Source organism: Choloepus didactylus, chromosome 26, assembly GCF_015220235.1.
Source record: "Choloepus didactylus isolate mChoDid1 chromosome 26, mChoDid1.pri, whole genome shotgun sequence".
Lineage (NCBI taxonomy): Eukaryota > Metazoa > Chordata > Mammalia > Pilosa > Megalonychidae > Choloepus > Choloepus didactylus.
The window spans coordinates 3,963,983-3,983,827 of NC_051332.1; positions in this window are offsets into that span (position 1 = coordinate 3,963,983).

Consider the following 19,845-nt stretch of genomic DNA (forward strand, 5'->3'; position numbering starts at 1 on the left):
TTATGCTATTTTCTTTGTATGTGGTGAATTTCTTTTCTCTTGCTCCTTTCAGAACTTGTACCTTCTCTTCAGCATTTGACAGTCTGATGAGAATATGTCTTGGAGTGGTTTTATTTGTATTTATTCTATTTGGAGTACACTGGGCATTTATGCTTTGTGTATTTATATTGTGTAGAATTTTGGGAAGTTTTCTCCAACAATTTCTTTGAATACTCTTTCTAGACCTTTACCCTTCTCTTCCCCTTCTGGGACACCAATGAGTCTTAAATTGGATGTTTTAATTTATCTATTGTATCCCTGATATCCCTTTTGATTTTTTCCTCCATTCTTTCTTTATTTCTTTCATTTTCTCTTCTATGGTCCTCTAGGTCACTTTATCATTGCTCAACTTCCTCCAATCTTGTATTATGAGTATCCAGAGTCTTTTCAATTTGGCCAACAGTTTCTTTTATTTCCATAAGACCTTCTATATTTTATTTACTCTTGCAATTTCTTCTTTATGCTCTTCTAGGGTCTTAGTTCTTTCCTTTATACCCTGTGCCATGTTCTTCTTCATGTCCTTTATATCCTGTGTCATGCTCTCATTCTTTGATTGTAGTCCTTTGATTAATTGCATTTAGTACTGTGTCTCTTCTGATATTTTGATTTGGGTGTTTGGGATTGGGTTCTCCATATCATTTGGTTTTATCATATGCTTTAAGATTTTCTGTTGTTTTTGGCCTCTTGGCATTTGCTTTGCTTGATAGGGTTCTTTAAAGTTGTAAAAACTACCAATCTTATTTTTTAGAACTTCAACTTGGTGGCATACACTTTCTCTAACCAGCAGATGGCATCTGTGAGTCACTTGTTCCCATCAAGTTGGTTCTCCTCAACTTTGTCTTTGTGGTGTATGGGAAAATGATTCTTGTGGGGATCAATTGGTGAACTCAGTTTGGGTGTGATTTTGGCGCTGTCCACCCTGAATGTAGGGCATGTGTCTGGGTAGTTAGGGAAGCAGGGCAGCTTTTATACTCAAAACTCCCAGATGTTCCCAGAAATTCAAGGCTGTTGCAAGAGTCTAAGCTTTCATTTCAGTTTTGCCCCTGATTTTCACTTCCACTGACCTACAAGCCACCAGCATTGACATAGCATCCCTGGGTTTTCCAAGCAGGCCCCTTTCTCAGCTGTGATCTTCCAGAACAACTGCTGAGGGAAGGCTATGCTACATCATAAGGGCACCATCCCTCAAGGGAAGCCCTGGGCCACTAGGGTGTGCAGATGTGCTCCCAGCCTGATGCAAGGATGGTTGAATGGGGCATCTTAACCCTCCCTTTTCATGCTGCTCCACCTTCCGAGCTCTGGAACAACTACTTGTGCCTGCACCCAAGGTCACTGCCCATGGCTGATATTGTGGCATGTGCATGGTGCTGTGGGATACCCTCCCCATCACACTGGGTTTCCTGGCATGGCTCTGGGATGTGGGTATGGCCCCAGGCAGGAGTGTCTCCAGCCTGCTGGGGAGATGGCTGAAAGCAGCATGGTTTCTTTCTTCTTTTGGCTCTCTCCTCTGCCCTCCCTGGCCCTGAGGGAATCAGCAGTGGTCTAACATCCATGCCACACACCAAGAGTTTGGCACAGCTCACTCCTGCCAGGCTTCACTGCAAAGTTCTCACTGTCATAACTGCAGACACTGCTGGGTTTTTATTTTCTTTAAAAAGAACTAGTCCATCTCCAAATGCCAACTCCATTTTCCCCACACTGGAGCAAGGCTGTGGGACTTTCAGCTGGCTTACTCACTCATTTCAGAATGCAGACTCTCAGTTTTACCAAGTACATGGTTCCTGTGGTTTTTGGAGACCATGTCCTGCCAGTGCATCACTGAAATTTGTATTCTGGGTCACTTTCTGGATTTTATCTAGTATTTATCATGGAGATGTTTTTCTGTTCTGTCTCACCTAGCCACCATCTTAGGTAATCGGTAGGTAATCCATTAATGCAAACTTGTGCAATGTAGGCAGCAGAGCAGCTATTACAAGTTACTTGCTTTCCTGAAACTTTGCTTTGCTTCATTATGAAGTGCTGATTTTTGATGCTTGTGTGTTTTTGTAGCTTATAGATAATGTTTAAAATGAATTCAACACAATGAAAGAAACAAAAATTAAACTTCTCATCTAAAAAAGTCACTATGAATACAAAATAATTTTCTGCAAATACAGACTAAAATTCATAAACTCAATTACATCAGGAAGAAACACTGAAAAAACACAATTTGAGGAATATTGTTTAAAAGAATGGTTCAGCAGCTTTCTAATATGTACAGATGAAGGAAATAATTGAGATATATTTAGATGATAGAGAAGAAATAAACCTGAAAAAGAAACACCATGTTTGATATTAGTCTGGACACTATTTTTGTTTGTGTTTATCCACATTTCTATCATTATTATTACTATTAACATTTTGCTTTGTTGATAGGACATAAATGTGTAATTCTTGAGGTGGGGGCAAGGCACCTAGATGAGATATTTGTACTACAACTAGGTTAATTTAATGATTGTACTAATGTTCCTGTGAATACATAAGAGAATGCCTCTGTTCTTACATGAAATACTACAAGAATAATCAGAGAAGCTGATTTTTTAAATATAAATTTAAAATTGTCAAAGAAAACCTTATACAAGGAATATGAAACATTAAATCAGTGCTGAAAGAAATCAAATAAAGACAATTTATGTGTTGGTTTCCCTCCTCATGAAGGCACAGTATCAGATCAGGGTGAGATTTCACTGAAAGCTTGCATGTGATATGAGAAGAATGGTCACAGTCAGTGCCACTTGGGCCTACTCCCTTGGGCTTCAGCAAATTTGTGAATGGACAGGTTGGGGAAGACTTCTTCCTTTGCTAATAAACTTGCTTTCAGATCTGGAACAAAATATGTGCCACATTTGTTGTTACTCTCTCACAAGTCAAGTACCATGTAAAAGGGAAAATTGGGGTGGGCATTCAGTTACACTTGTATCATTCTAAATTATGGAGCCAGGCTATTTTGGCTCACAGGACAGAGTTATCCCTCAGGGCAATGATAGTTCCTGGACCAGGGAACAAACAATATGCAGTGTACACAATCATGCCTGCCCTCTGGGAGTCTCCATCACTGTCCCCAATCATGCCTCCAACCCACTCAACACAAAAAATAACAGCCTCTCCACATATCATTTGTTCCCTTCATCATAGGACCACCTTGACTGTCACCCAGCTTTTAGGCCAAGAATGAAACTTCTGGCAAGCACAAATGCAGCAAGAATTCCCACCACTAAGACAGCCATGAGCCAATCCCCAGGTCAGCTATAAAGTGTGGACAGGGCAAACACTTCAAAGTTGTCCAAATTTCCCTGACTTAAAGTGGGTTCATTGACTACAGATCTGCATGCCTCATGGTAGGTTCTGCTAAGTGAGCACATGGGATGCTAAGCAGCATGTTTTAGATGCAGTGGTAATTTCTGTGCCATTGGAGAAAAAAAAGCAGACCCAAGTTTGGCCAGAGTCACATCACTAAAGCTCCACCTATCCCACACCAAATTTGAATTTGCCCTTGGCCATTCCTGTATAGCATCCTCCAGGGTGTGTCAAACCTTCACATTCCATCAGAGCTCCAGGTGATCCTTGGGGCTTCAGAGTAATTCTCATACACCTACAACAAACTGCACAGACCACAGCACCTCCACCATCACCTGCAAACTATGGGATCCCATTATATTTTCAGACCACAGGTCAGCCATTGGGCTAGAGCCCTGTTGCTTAGCAACCTGAAGCCTGTTGTGAGGCAGGAGAGGGTCAGTGGAATTTGTGCATGCACATTCCAATCACCCACCAGAATTTTAGGCTGCTTTGGAATCTGGGATGTCTCTGTATCCTCCACAGTTTGAAGCCCCTGTGAGATTTCTACACTGAGGTTTCTTAACTTGGGATTTCCTTCTGTGTATTAGGCACACCTGGGTTGAGGGATTCCTATTTGGAATAATGAGAAAGATTCAGAAACAATTGATGTATTGTGTAGCTGATTCTGCACACAAGACTCAGCAGAAAAGTGTCTATTTGAAAGTGGATATGAGGGATATGAAGCCATGTAACTCGAACTAGATGACAAGAGGGGGAAAAAGGAAACCTAGGACTGTGCAGTAATAAACAATACCCCAAAGAAGATACATGGAATGTATGAACATTACAGTTTATAATATTAGAAAACTTTAATCAAAAGCCTTGAAGATAAACCACTAATGCAAACTGGTGCAATGCAGAAGCAAAGTAGTTATTTCAGGTTACTAGCTTTCCTGAAACATGGCTTGTCTTTAATTTAAAGTCATGATTTTTGATACTTGTTTGTTGTTGTAGCTTATAGATAATGTTTAAAATGATTTCAGTAAAGTGAAAGAAATAAATGTTAACCTTCTCAATTAAAAATATATCACCATGAAGGCACAATAATTTTCTTCCAATACAGCCTAAAATTCATAGCTCTATTTCATCAGGAAGAGACACTGAAAAAAAACTGACAATTTGAGGAATACTCTTTAAAAGGATGGTTCAGCAGCTTTCTAATACTTCCAGATGAAGGAAATAATTGAGATACATTCAGATGAAACAGAATAAATAAACCCAAAAAAGAAATGCCATGTTTGATGTGAGACTGGACACTATTTTGATTTGTGCATTTCTACATTTCTATGTTTATTATTACTATTAAAATTTTGCTGGGTTTATAAGACAAGGTTTGGTAATTGTTGAGTTGTTATTGTTCCTGTGAATATATAAGAGAATGTCTCAGTTCTAAAGTGAGTTACTACAAGAATAATTAAAGAAACTGACATTTTTAAAACATAAATTTAAAATAGTTAAAGAAAACCTTCTTATACAAGGAATATGAAACCATGTTAAATTGGTGATAAAAGAAATTAAATAAAGACACTAACTTGTGTTTTATTCCCTCCTCATGAAAGCAAAGGGTCAGATCAGGGTGAGATTACACTGACCTGCTTTCATGGGATATGAGAACAATGGTCACAGACAGTGACAATTGGGGCTACTCCCTTGAGCTTCATCAAATTTTGGAATGGAGAGGTCATGGAAGTCTTCTTCCTTTGCTAATACACTTGCACTGAGATCTGGAACAAAATATGTGCAGTATTTGTGGTTAATCTCTTCCAAGTCCAGGACCATGTAAAATGGGGCCTTGGGTTGGGCATTCACAGTTACATGTGTATCATTCTAACTGACAGGGCCAGGGTATGTTGGGTTCCAGGACAGGGATATCTCTCAGGGTAACGATTGTTCCTGGACAATCCATCCCTGTCCCAAATCATGCCTCCAACCCACTGAACACAAAATATTTCAGTCTCTCCTCATATCATGTGTCTCTTCATCACAGGACCACCTTGACAGTCATTCAGCATTTAGGCCCAGAATGAGATTTCCGGCAAGCATAAAAAGAGGAAGAAATCCCACCACTAAGAGAGCCATGAGCCAATCCTCATGTCAGCTATGAACAGTGGACATGGCAGACACATCAAAGTTGTCCAAATTTCCCTGACTTAATGAGTGTTCATTGACTGCACATGGGCATGCCTCATGGTAGGCTCTGCTAAGAGAGCACCCAGGATGCTAAGCTTCATGTCTGAGATTCAGTGGTAATTTCTGTATCATTGGAAAAAGAAAAGCAGACCCAAGCTTGGCCAGGGTCAATTAATTAATGTTCCATCTGCTCCAAACCCATATGGTATTTTCCCTTGGGCATTCCTGTATAGCATCCCAAGGGTGACTCAAACCCTCACCATCCATCAGTGCTGCAGGCAATTCTTGGGGCTGCAGAATCAATCTCATACACCTACAACAAACTGCACAGGCTGCAAAACCTCCACAATCACATGCAGACTTTGGGAGCCCATTATATTTTCAGACAACAGGGCGGCCATTGGGAAAGGGCCCTGTTGCTTAGTAACCTGATGTTTGTTGTGAGGCAGAAGAGAGTCAGTGAAATTTCTGCATTCTCATTCCAAGCACCCACCAGAATTTTAGTCCACTTTGGAACCTGGGCTGTCTTTGCCTCCTCCACAGGTTCAAGCCCCAGTGAGATTTCTTCCCTGAGGTTTCTTAACTTGGGTTTTCCTGCTGTATATTAGGCAAACCTGTGTGCAGGGATTCCTATTTGGAGTAACGAGAAAGATTCAGAAACACTTGGTGTGACGTGTAGCTGATTCTCCACACAAGGCTCAGAAGTGAATCCTCTAATTGAAAGTGACTATGAAGGATGGGAAGACATGTAACTTGAACTAGATAACAAGAGGGAAAAAAGGAAACCTAGGACTGTAGAGCAATAAATAATACCCCAAGGAAGATACAAGGAATATATGAAGAGTACTGTTTAAAATATTGGAAATCTATAATCAAAAGCCTTGAAGATATCCCATTAATGCAAACTTGTGCAATGCAGGAATCAAAGCAGTTATTTCAGGTTACTTGATTTCCTGAAACTTTGCTTGCCTTTATTATAAAGTGGTGATTTTTGACACTTGTGTTGTTGTAGTTTATGGATAATTTTTAAATGAATTCAATACAATGAAAGAAACAAAAAGTAAACTTCTCATTTTAAAAAATTCACCATGAAGGCACAATAATTTTCTGCCAACAGAGCCTAAAATTCATAACTCAATTTCATCAGAAAGAAACACTGAAAAAAGAACACAATTTGAGGAATATTCATTAAAAGGCTGGTTCGGCAGCTTTCTAATATGCCCAAATGAAGGAAATAATTGAGATATATTCACATGAAAGAGAATAAATAAACCTGAAAAGGAAATGCCATGTTTGAGACTGGACACTATTTTTGTTTGTGCCTTTCTAAATTTCTATCATTATTATTTCTATTAATATTTTGCTTTCTCAGTAGGACATGTTTGAGTAATTGTTGATGTTGGGACCAGGCCCCTAGATGAGATATTTGTGCTACAACCAGGATAATTTAATGATTGTGGTAATGTTTCTGTGAATATATAAGAGAATGTCTCTGTTCTTAATTGAAATACTAGAAGAATAATTTAAAAACCTGACATTTTTAAAAAAATAAATTTAAAATTGTTAAAGAAATACTTATGAAAGGAATATGAAACAATGTTATATCAGTGATGAAATTTAATAAAGACAGTTCACTATGTTCGTTTCCTTCCTAATGAAGATACAGGGTCACATCAGTGTGAGATTACACTGACCATCTTTCATGGGATGTGAGAATTGTCACAGTCAGTGCCACTTGGGCCTACTCCCTTGGGTTGCAGCAATTTGGGGAACGGAGAGGTCAGGGAAGTCTTCCTTTGTTAATAAACTTGCTTTCAGATCTGAAAAAAATGTGCCACATTTGTAGTTATTCTCTCCCAAGTCAACACCATATAAAAGGGGGACTTGGGGTGAGCATTCACAGATACATGTGTATCATTCTAATGGACAGAGCCAGGTTACACTGGCTCCCAGGACAGGGATATCCCTCAGGGCACTGATAGTTCCTGCAGCAAGGTACAAACACTATTCAGTGTACACCATAATGCCTGCCAGCTGGGAGTCTCCATCCCTGTGCCCAATCATGCCTCCAACACACTAAACAGAAAATATATGTGCCTCTCCAAATATGTTTTTTCTGCATCACAGGACCACCTTGACAGTCACTCAGCATTTAGGTCCATAAGGAGACATCCAGCCTAAAATAAAGAGGGTTCATTGAATGCACATGGGCATACCTCTTGGTAGGCTGTGCTATGTGAACATCCAGGATGCTAAGCTGCATGTGTTAGGTCCAGTTGTAGTTTCTGTGCCATTTGAAAAAGGAAAAATAAGCAGGCCCAAGATTGACCAGGATCATTTCATTAAAGTTCCATGTACCACACACCCAATTGGAATTTGCATTTGGACACTACTTTTAGGCATCCTCCAGGGAGAGTGAAAACCTCACCATCCTTTAGGACTGCAGCTGATCCTTGTGGCTGTAGAATAATCCTCATATACTCCAACATGCTGCATAGGGCACAACACCTCCACCATCACCTGCACACTTGGGGAGCTTATTATATTTTCAAAACACAGGGCAGCCATTGGGATAGAGCCCTGTTGATTAGCAAAATGATGCCTATTGTGAGGTAGCAGTAGGTCAGTGTAATTTGTGAATGTGCATTCCAAGCACCCACTAGAATTCTAGCCTGCTTTGTAACCTGAGCTTGCTCTGTCTCCTCCAAAGTTTCAAGCCCAGTGAGATTTCTTCCCTGAAGTTTCTTAACTTGGGATTTCCTCCCATATATTAGGCACACCTGGGTGCAGGGATTCCTATTTGGAGTAATGGGAAAGATTCAGAAACACTTTGTGTGGTGTGTAGCTTATTCTGCATACAAGGATCAGCACTGAAGCCTCTATTTGGAAGTGGATATGAGGAATTTGAAGTCAAGCAACTGGAACTAGATGACAAGAGGGAGAAAAAGAAAACCTAGATCTGCACAGCAATAAACAACACCCCAAGGAAGATTCATTGACTGTATGAAGAGTACTGTTTATAATATTAGAAATCTTTAATAAAATGTCTTGGAGATAACCCATTAATGCAAACTTTTTCAATGCAGGAAGCAAAGTAGTTATTTCAGATTACTTGTTTTCCTGAAACTTTGCTTTGCTTTATTATAAAGTGGTGATTTTGATACTTGTGTGATGTTGTAGCTTATAATGTTTAAAATGAATTCAATACAATGAAAGAAACAAAAATTAACCTCTCATTTTAAAAAAACACCATGAGTGTAGAATGAAGAAAGTGAGATTTTTAAACACAACTTTAAAATAGTTATAGAAAACCTTATTATACAAGGAGTGTGCAACAATGTTAAATCAGTGATAAAAGAAATTAAATAAAGACTCTTCTCATGTGTTGTTTTGCTCCTCATGAAGGCATAGGGTTACATCAGGGTGATATTACACTGACCTACTTTCAAGTGATATGAGAACTTTCACATTCAGTGCCATTGGGCCTACTCCCTTGGGCTTAAGCAAATATGGGAATGGAGAAATCAGGGAAGTCTTCTACCTTTGCTAATAATCTTGCTTTCAGAAATGGAAAAATATATGTGCCACATTTGTGGTTAATCTCTCCCAAGTCCAGTACCATGTGAAAAGGGGGATGAAAGGTGGAAATTCACAGTTACATGTCTATCATTCTAACTGACAGAGCCAAGGTATGTTGGCTCCAAATACAGGGATATCACTCAGAGCAATGATAGTTCCTGGACCAAGGAACAAAAAATATTCAGTGTACACCATCATACCTGCCCTCTGGGAGTCTCAGTCTCTGTCCCCAACTTTGCTCCCAACCCACTCAGCACAAAATATATCAGCCTCTCCACATAACATATGTTCTCTTCATCAGAGGACCACCTTAACTGTCACTCAGAATTTAGTCCCAGAAGGAGACATCTGGCAATCATAAAGAGAGCAAGAAATCCCACCACTAAGACTGCCAGGAACAAGTCTTCATGTCAGCTATAAAGAGTAGACAGAGCATACACATCAAAGTTGTCCAAATTTCCCTGACTTAGTTGGTTCATTGACTGCACATGGTCATGCCTCATGGTAGGCTCTGCTAAGTGAGCACATGGGATGCTAAGCTGCATGTCTTATATCCAGTGGTTATTTATGTGTTTTTGGAAGAAAAGGCAGGCCCAAGCTTGGCCAGGGCAATTCATTAATGTTCCACCTGACCCAAACCCAGTTGCAATTTTTCCTTGGGCATTTCTGTATAGCTTCCCAAGGGAGAGTCAAACCCTCCTCATCCATCAGGGCTGCAGGTGATCCTTGGGGCTGCAGAATTATCCTCATATACCAACAACAAACTGCATAGGTCACAAACCTCCACCATCACATGCAGACTTGGGGAGTCCATTATATTTTCAGACAACAGGGCAGCCATTGGGAAAGGGCTCTTTTGCTTAGTAACCTGATGCTTATTTCAAGGCAGGAGAGGGTCAGCAGAATTTGTGTATGCACATTCCAAACACTCACCAGAATTCTAGTTGCTTTGGAAACTAAGCTGTCTCTCTCTCCTTCACATGTTCAATCCCCATTGAGATTTCTTCCCTGAAGTTTGTTAACTTGGGTTTTCCTGCTGCATATTAGGCACACCTGTGTACAGGGATTCCTATTTGGAGTAATGGAAAAGATTCAGAAACACTTGTTTTGGTGTGTAGCAGATTCAGTTTGGCATGTAGAGGCTCAGCAGTGAATCCTCTAATTGAAAGTTGATATGAGGGATGTGAAGTCTTGTAACTGGAACTAGATGTCAAGAGGGGAAAAAGGAAACCTAAGACTGTGCAGCAGTAAATAATACCCCAAGGAAGATACATTGACTATATGAAGAGTAATGTTTACAATATTAGAAATCTTTAATAAAATGCCTTGAAGAGAATCTGTTAATGCAAACTTCTGCAATACAGGAAGCAAAGTAATCATTTCAGGTTATTGCTTTCCTGAAACTTTGCTTTATTATAAACTGGTGATTTTTTATACTTGTGTTGTTGTAACTTATAGATAATGTTTAAAATGAATTCAATACAATGAAAGAAACAAAAATTATACTTCTCATTTAAAAAGAAATCATTGAGGGCATAATAATTTTCTCCCAATTCAGCCTAAAATTCATAAACTCAATTTAATCAGGAAGAAACCCTGAAAAAAACCTAAATTTGAGGAATATTTTTAAAAGCATGGTTTAGCAGCTCTCTAATATGTCCAGATGAAGGAAATCATTGAGATATATTCAGATGAAAGAGAATAAATAAACCTGAAAATTAAATGCCATGTTTGATATGAGACTGGTCACTATTTTGGTTTGTGCCTTTCTACAGTTTTATTATTATTATTACTATTAACATTTTGCTTTGTCAATAAGACATGACTGGGATATTGTTGAGCTGGGGACCAGGCCTCAAGATGAGATATTTGTACTACAGCCAGGTTAAATTAATGATTGTGGTAATGAACCTGTAAATACATAAGACAACATCTCTGTTCTTAAATGAAATACTACAAGAATAGTTAAAGATCTGTCATTTTCAAAAACATAGATTTAACATTGTTAAAGAAAACTTTATTACACAAGGAATATGAAACAATGGAAAATCAGTGATAAAAGAAATTAAAGATATTTAACACTGTAGTTTCCTCTCCTCATGAAGGCACAGGGTCAGATATGGGTGAGATTACACTATGTTTTCTTGGATGCTTCTTCCCAGTCAGTGCCACTTGGGCCTACTCCCTTGGGCTTCAACAAATTTGGGAATGGGGATGTCAGGTAAGTCCTCTTCCTTTGCTAATAAATTTGCTTTCAAATCTGGAACAAAATATGTGCAACATTTGTGCTTAATCTTTGAAGTACAGCATGATGTAATAGGCGGCTTGGGGTGGGCATTCAAAGTTACATGTGTATCATTCTAACTTACAGAGACACCATAGGTTGGCTCCCAGGACAGGGATATCCCCCAGGGCAATGGTAGTTCTGGACCAAGGAACAGCTATATTCAGTGTACAGCATCATGCCTGCCCTCTGGCAGTCTCCATCCCTGTCCCCAATCATGCCTCCCAACAACTCAATACAATTATATCAGCCTATCCACATATAATGCATTCTCTTCATCACAGAACCACCTTGACTGGCACTCAGCCTTCAGGCCCAGAATGAGATTTCTGGCAAGCATAAATAAGAGCAAGAAATCCCATGACTAAGACAGCCATGAACCAATCCTCATGTCAGCTATAAACAGTGGACAGGGCAGACACATAAAACTTGTACAAATTTCTCTGACTTAAAGTGGGTTCCTTAACTGCACATGGGCATGCCTCATGGTAGGCTCTCCTAAGTGAGTACATGGGATGCTAAGCTGCATGTATTATATCTGGTGGTTATTTCTGTGCCATTGTAAAAATAAAAGGCAGGACCAAGCTTGGCCAGGGACACTTCCTTAAAGTTCTGCCTACAACACACCCAACTGGAATTTGCCCTTGGCCATTCATGTATAGCCTCCTCCATGGAGAGTCAAATCCTCAGCATCCTTTGGGGATGCAGGGGATCCTCAGGGCTGCAGAATCATCCATATATATGAACAATAAACTGCACAGGCCACAAAATCTCCATCACTGCCAAACTTGGGGAGTCCAATATATTTTCAGACCACAGGGCAGCCATTGGGATTCAGCCCTGTTGTTCAGCAACCTGATGCCTATTCTGAGGCAGGAAAGTGTCAGCAGAATTTGTGCATATGCATTCCAAGCACCTGCTAGAATTCTAGGCTGCTTTCAAAAGTGGGCTGGCATTGTCTCCTGCACAGGATAGAGCCACACTGAGATTTATTCCCTGAGGTTTCTTAACTTGGGATTTCCTGCTGTATATTTGGCACACACGGGTACAGGGATTCCTATTTTGAGTAATGGGAAAGATTCAGAAACACTTGGTGTGTTGTGTAGTGGATTCTGCACACAAGGCTCAGCAGAGAAGCCTCTATTTGAAAGTGGATATGAGGAATCTGGAGACAAGCAACTGGAATTAGATGACAAGAGGGGGTAAAAGAAAACCTAGGACTGTGCAGCAATAACAAAACCCAAATGAAGATACATGGACTGTATGAAGAGTACTGTTTTTAGTAATAGAAATCTTTAGTCAAAAGCCTTGAATTAACCCATAAATGCAAATTTGTGCAATGCAGGAAGTAAAGTAGTTGTTTCAGGTTTCTTGCTTTCCTGAAATTTGATTTGCTTTATTATAAAGTGGTGATTTTTGCTACTTGTGTGCCATTGCAGCTTATATATAATGTTTAAAATGAATTCAATACAATGAAAGAAACAAAAACTAAACTTCTCATTCAAAAAACATCTTCATTAGAGCACAATAATTTTCTGGCAATTCAGCCAAAAATTCATAACTCAATTTCATCAGATTGAAACACTGAAGAAACACACACTATTTGAGGAATATTCTTTAAAAGGAAGAGTGGCCACAGCATTCTAATATGTTCAGATGAAGGAAATAATTGAGATATATTCAGATGAAAGAGAATAAATAAACCTGAAAAGAAATGTGATGTTTGATATGAGACTGAACACTATTTTGGTATGTGCCTTTCTACATTTCTATCATTATTATTACTATTAAAATTTTGCTTTGTCAATTGGACATGATTGGGTAATTTTTGAGGTGGGGAATGTGCCCACAGATGAGATATTTGTACTACAACCAGGTTAATTTAATGATTGTGGTAATGTTCCTTGAATACATAAGAGACTGTCTCTGTTCTTAAGGGAAATACTACAAGAATAATTAAAGAACCTGACTTTTTAAATACAAATGAAAAATTTTAAAGAAAACATTATTATAGAAGGAATGTGAGACAATATTTAATTGGTGATAAAAGAAATGAAATAAAGACACTTTGCTAGTGATGCCTTCCCTTCTCATGAAGGCACAGGGCCAGATCAGGGTTAGATTACAATGACCCACTTTCATGGCATATGAGAAAAGTGGTCACAGTCAGTGCCACTTGGGCCTAATCACTTGGGCTTCAGCAAATTCGGGAATGGAGAGGTCAGGGAAGTCTTCTTACTTTGCTAATAAACTTGCTTTCACATCTGGAACAAAATATGTGCCACATTTGTGGTTAATCTCTAGCAAGTCCAGCAGCATGTAAAAAGGGGACTTTGGGTCAGCCTTCACAGATACGTGTGTATGATTCTAACTGACAGAGCCATGTTATGTTGGCTCCCAGGACAGGGATATCACTCAGGCCATTGATAGTTCTTACACCAAGGAACACTCAATATTCAGTGTACACAATCATGCCTACCTTCTCAGAGTCTCCATCCCTGAACCTAGTCATGCCTCCTACCCATTAAACACAAAACATATCAGGCTCTCCAAATATCAAGTGTTCTCTTCATTATAGCACCACCTTGACTGTCACTCAGCATCAGGCCCAGTATGAGACATCTGTCAAGCATAAATAGAGCAACAACTCCCAGCACTAAGACAGCCATAAGCCAATCCTCATGGCAGCTATAAACAGTGGACAGGGCAGACACATCATAGTTGTCCAATTCTCTGACATTAAGTAGGTTCATTGACTGCACGTGGGCATGCCTCATGGTAGGCTCTGCTAAGTGAGTACCTGGGATGCTATGCTGCATGTCTTAGATCCAGTGGCTAATCTCTTGGCCATTGGAAAAAAGAAAGGGAAGCCCAAGCTTGCCCAGGGACACTCCAGTTAAGTTCCACCTATACCACACCCAATTGTAATTTGCACTTGGGTATTCCTGTATAGCACCCTCCAGGGAGAGTCAAAACCTCACCAACCATTGGAGCTGCAGGTGATCTTGGTACTGCAGACTCATCCTCATATACCTACAAAAACTTCACAGGCCACAATACCTCCACCATCACCTGCACACTTGGGGAGTCCATTATATTTTCAGACCACAGGGCAGCCATTTGGATACAGCCCTGTTGCTTAGCAAACTGATGCCTATTGTGAAGCAGGAGAGGGTCAGTGGAATTTGTGCATGCACTTTCCAAGCACCCACCAGAATTCTAGGCTGCTTTGGAACCTAGACTGTCTGTGTCTCTTCCAGTTTCAAGCCCCAGTGAGATTTATTCCCTGAGGTTTCTTAACTTGGGATTTCCTGCTGTATATTAGGAACTCCTGGGTACAGGATTTCCTATTTGGAGTAATAGGAAATATTCAGAAACACTTGATGTGGTTTGTAGCTGATTTTACAAACAAGTCTCAGCAAAGAAGACTCTATTTGAAAGTGGATATGAGGGATGTGATGTCATGTAACCAGAACTATATGACAAGAGGGGGAAAAAGGAAACCTGAGACTGTGCAGCAATAAAGAATACTCCAAGTAAGATACATGGACTGTATGAAGAGTTCTGTTTATAAAATTAAAAAATCTTTAATCAAAAGCCTTGAAGATAAACCATTAAAGCAAACTTGTGCAATATTTGAAACAAAGTCATTATTTCAGGTTACTTGCTTTCCTGAAACTTTGCTTTGCTTTATTGTAAAGTGGTGATTTTTGATACTTGAGTGTTTTTGTAGCTTATAGATAATGTTCAAAATGAATTTAATGCAATGAAAGAAACAAAAAATAGACTCCTCATTTAAAAAAATCACCATGGGGGCACAATTATTTTTTGCCAATACAGCCTAAAGTTCATAAACTCAATTTCTTCTGGAAGAAACACTTAAAAAAAAAAAAACAATTTGAGGAATAGTCTTTAAAAGGATGGGTCACCAGCTTTCTAATATGTCCAGATGAAGGAAATAATTGAGATATATTCAAATGAAAGAGAATAAATAAACTGAAAAAGAAATGCAATATTTGACAAGAGACTGGACCCTATTTTGGATCCTGCCTTTCTACATTTCTATCATTATTATTACTATTAACATATTGTTTGATCGATAGGACATGATTGGGTAATTGTTGAGGTAGGAACCAGGGCCCTAAATGAGATATTTGTACTACAGCCAGGTTAAATGAATGATTGTGGTAATGTTCCTGTGAATACATAAGAGAATGTCTCTGTTCTTAAGTGAAATACTACAAGAATAATTATAGAAACTGACATTTTTTAAACATAAATTAAAATTGTAAAAGAAATCCTTATTATACAAGAAATATGAAACAATGTTAAATCAGTGATAAAAAGTTAAATAAAGACAAATCACATGTATTGGTTTCCCTCCTCATGAAGGCACAAGGTCAGATGAGGCTGAGATTACACTGACCAGCTTTCATGGGATATGATAAGAATGGTCACAGTCATTGCCACTTGGGTCTACACCCTTGAACTCTAGCAAATTTGGGATGGAGTGGTCAGAGAAGTTTTCTCCCTTGGGTAATAAACTTGTTTTCAGATATGGAACAAAATATGCACTACATTTGTGGTTAATCTCTCCCAAGTCAAGCACCATGCAAAAGGGGGACTTGGGTGGGCATTCAAAGTTACATGTGTGTCATTCTAACTGACAGAGCCATGGTATGTTGCCTCTGAAGACAAGGATATCCTTCAAGGTAATAATAGTTCCTGGACCAAGAACAAATATTCAGTGTGCACTGTCATGACTGTCTTCTTGGTGTCTCCATCCCTGTCCCCATCATGCCTCCAGCACAATCAGCACAAAATATATCAGCTTCTCCACATATCATGTGTTCTCTTAATCACAGGACCACCTGGAGTGTCAGTTACCATTTAGGCCCAGAATGAGACTTCCAGCAAGCATAAATAGAGCAAGAAATCCCACCACTAAGACAGCCATGAGCCAATCCTCATGTCAGCTATTAACAGTGGGCAGGGCAGACACATCAAAGATGTCCAAATTTCCCTGACTTAAAGTGGGTTCATTGACTACACATGTTCATGCCTCATGGTAGGCTCTGGTAAGTGAGCACAAGGGATGTGCAGCTGCATGTTTTAGACTCTGTGGTATTTTCTGTGCCATTGGAAATAAAAGGCATGCCCAAGCTTTGCCAGTTGCACTTCATTAAAGCTCTACCTACCCCACTCCAAATTGGAATTTACACTTGGCCATTCCTGTATACCATCCACCAGGGAGAGTCAAACCCTCACAGTCCATCTGGGCTTCAGGTCATCCTCAGGGCTGCAGAATTATCCTCACATATAAACAACAAACTGCACAGGGCACATCTACATCATCACCTGTACTCTTGGGGAACCCATTATATTTTTTGAACATATGGCAGCCATTGGAATAGAGCCCAGTATCTTAGCAACCTGATGCCTATTGTGAGGCAAGAGATGGTCAGTGGAATTTGCACATGCACAGTCAAGCACCCACCAGAATTCTCAGTCACTTTGGAATCTGGGCAGTCTCTGTATCCTCTGCAGGTTTGGGCCTCAGTGCGATTTCTTCTCTGAGGTTTCTTAACTTGGGAGATCTTACTGTATATTAGGCACACCTGGGTACAGGGATTCCTATTTGGAGTAATGGGAGAGATTAAGAAACACTTGGTGTTTTGTGTAGCTGATTGTGCACACATGGCTCAGCAGAGAAGCCTCTATATGAAAGTGGATGTGAGGGAAGTGATGTCATGTAACTGGAACTAGATGACAAGAGGGGAAAAAGGAAACCTAGGACTGTGCAGCAATAAACAATACCCCAAGGAATATACATTGACTGTATGAAGAGTACTGTTTATAATATTAGAAATCTTTAATTAAAAGCCTTGAAGATAACCCATTAATGAAATCTTGTGCAATGTGGGAAGCAAAGAAGTTATATAAGGTTACTTGCTTTCCTGAAACTTTGCTTTGCCTTATTACAAATTGGTGATTTTTGATACCTGTGTGTGTTTGTAGCTTATAGATAATGTTTAAAATGAATTCAATACAATGAAAGAAACAAAAATTAAATTTCTCTTTTAAAAAAATCACCATAATTTTCTGCTAATACAGCCTAAGATTCATAAACTCAATTTCATCAGGAATAAATTCTGAAAAAAAAAACATGATCTGAGGAATGTTCTTTTAAAGGATGGTTCAGCAGCTTTCTAATATGTCCAGATGAAGGAAATAATTGAGATATATTCAGATGAAAGAGTCTAAATTAACCTGAAAAAGAAATGCCATGTTTGATACGAGACTGGACACTACTTGGGTTTGTGCCTTTTTACATTTCTCCCATTATTATTACTATTAACATTTTGCTTTGTTGATAGGACATGATTGGGTAATGGTTGAGGTGTGGAACAGGCCTGTAGATGAAATACTTCACTACCACAAGGTTAATTTAATTATTGTGGTAATGTTCCTGTGAATAAATATGAGAGTGTCTCTGTTCTTCAGTGAAATACTACAAGAATAATTAAAGAAACTGTCATTTTTTAAACATAAGTATAACATTGTTAAAGAAAACCTTATACAAGGAAAATGAAACAATGCTAAATCAGTGACACAAGAAATTAAATAAAGACAGTTAACATGTCTTGATTTCTCTTCTCAGGAAGTCATGGGGTCAGATGAAGGTGAGATTACACTCACTGGCTTTCATGTGATATGAGAAGAATGGTGACACTCAGTGCCACTTGGGCCTACCCCTCTCAGCTCCAGCAAATTAGGGAATGGAGTGGTCATGGAACTCTTCTACCTTTGCTGCTAAACTTGCTTTCAGATCTGGAACAAAATATGTCCCAATTGTGGTTAACCTCTCCCAATTCAGCACCATGTAAAAGGGGGACTTGGGGTTGGCATTCAAAGTTACATGTGTATCATTCTAACTGACAGAGCCAGGGTATCTTGGCACACAGAACAGGGATATTCCTCAGGGCTACAATAGGTCCTGGACAAAAGAACAAACAATCTTCAGTTTGCACCATCATGCCTGCCCTCTGGGAGTCTCCATCCCTGTCCCCAATCATGCCCCAACACACTCAACACAAAATATATCAGCTACTACACATATCATTTGTTCTCTTCATCACAAGACCACCTTGACTGTCACTCAGCATTTAGGCCCAAAATGAGACTTCTGGCAAGCATAAATAGGGCAAGAAATCCCACAACTAAGAAAGCCATTAGCCAATCCTCATGTCAGCTATAAACAGTGGACAGGGCAGACACATCAAAATTGTCCAAATTTCCCTGACTTAAAGTAGGTTCATTGACTGCACATGGACATGCTTTATGGTGGGCTCTGTCAAGTGATCACCCAGGATGCTAAGCTGCATGCCTTAGATCCAGTGGTAATTTCTGTGCCATTGGAAAAAGAGAAAAGCAAGCCTGAGCTTGGCCAGTGGCACTTCAGTTAAGTTCCAACTAAACCACACCCAATTGGAATTTGCACTTGGACATTCCTGTATAGCATCCTTGAGGGAGAGACAAAACCTCACCATCCATTGGGGCTGCAGGTGATCCTGGTGCTGCAGAATCATCCTCATATACCTACAAAAACTTCACAAGCCACAACACCTCCACCATCACCTGAACCCTTGTGGAACACAACATATTTTCAGACCACAGGGAAGCCATTGGGATACAGCCCTGTTGCTTAGCAATATGATACCTATTGAGAGGCTGGAGAGGGTCAGCAGAATTTGCACACATGCATTCCAAGCCCATGCCAGAATTCTAGGCTGCTTTGGAACATGGGCTGGCTCTCGCTCCTTCATAACTTTGAGCCCCAGTGACATTTCTTCCCTGAGGTTTCTTAAGTTGGGGATTTCTGCTGTATATTAGGCAAACCTGAGTACCAGGATTCCTATTTGGAGTAATGGGAAAGATTCCAAAATAGTTGGTGTGGTGTGAAGCTGATTCTGCAGACAGGGCTCAGAAGAGAAGCCTCTATTTGAAAGTGGATATAAGCAATATGAAGTTGGGTAACTGGAACTTGATGACAAGAGGGGGAAAATGGAAACCAAGGACTGCGCAGCAATAAACAAACCCCAAGTAAGATACATGGACTGTATGAAGAATACTGTTTTTAATATCAGAAATCTTTATTCAAAAGCCTTGTATATAACCCATTAATGCAAACTTGTGCAACCCAGGATGCAAATTTGTTATTTCATATTTCTTACTTTCCTGAAACTTTGCTTTGCTTTATTATAAAGTGGTGATATTTGATACTTGTGTGTTTTTGTAGATTATAGGTAATGTTTAAAATGAAGTCAATACAATGAAAGAAATAAAAATTAAACTTCTCATTTAAAAGAAGTCACCATTAGGGCACAGTAATTTTCTTCCTATACAGCCTAAAATTCATAAACTCAATTCCATCA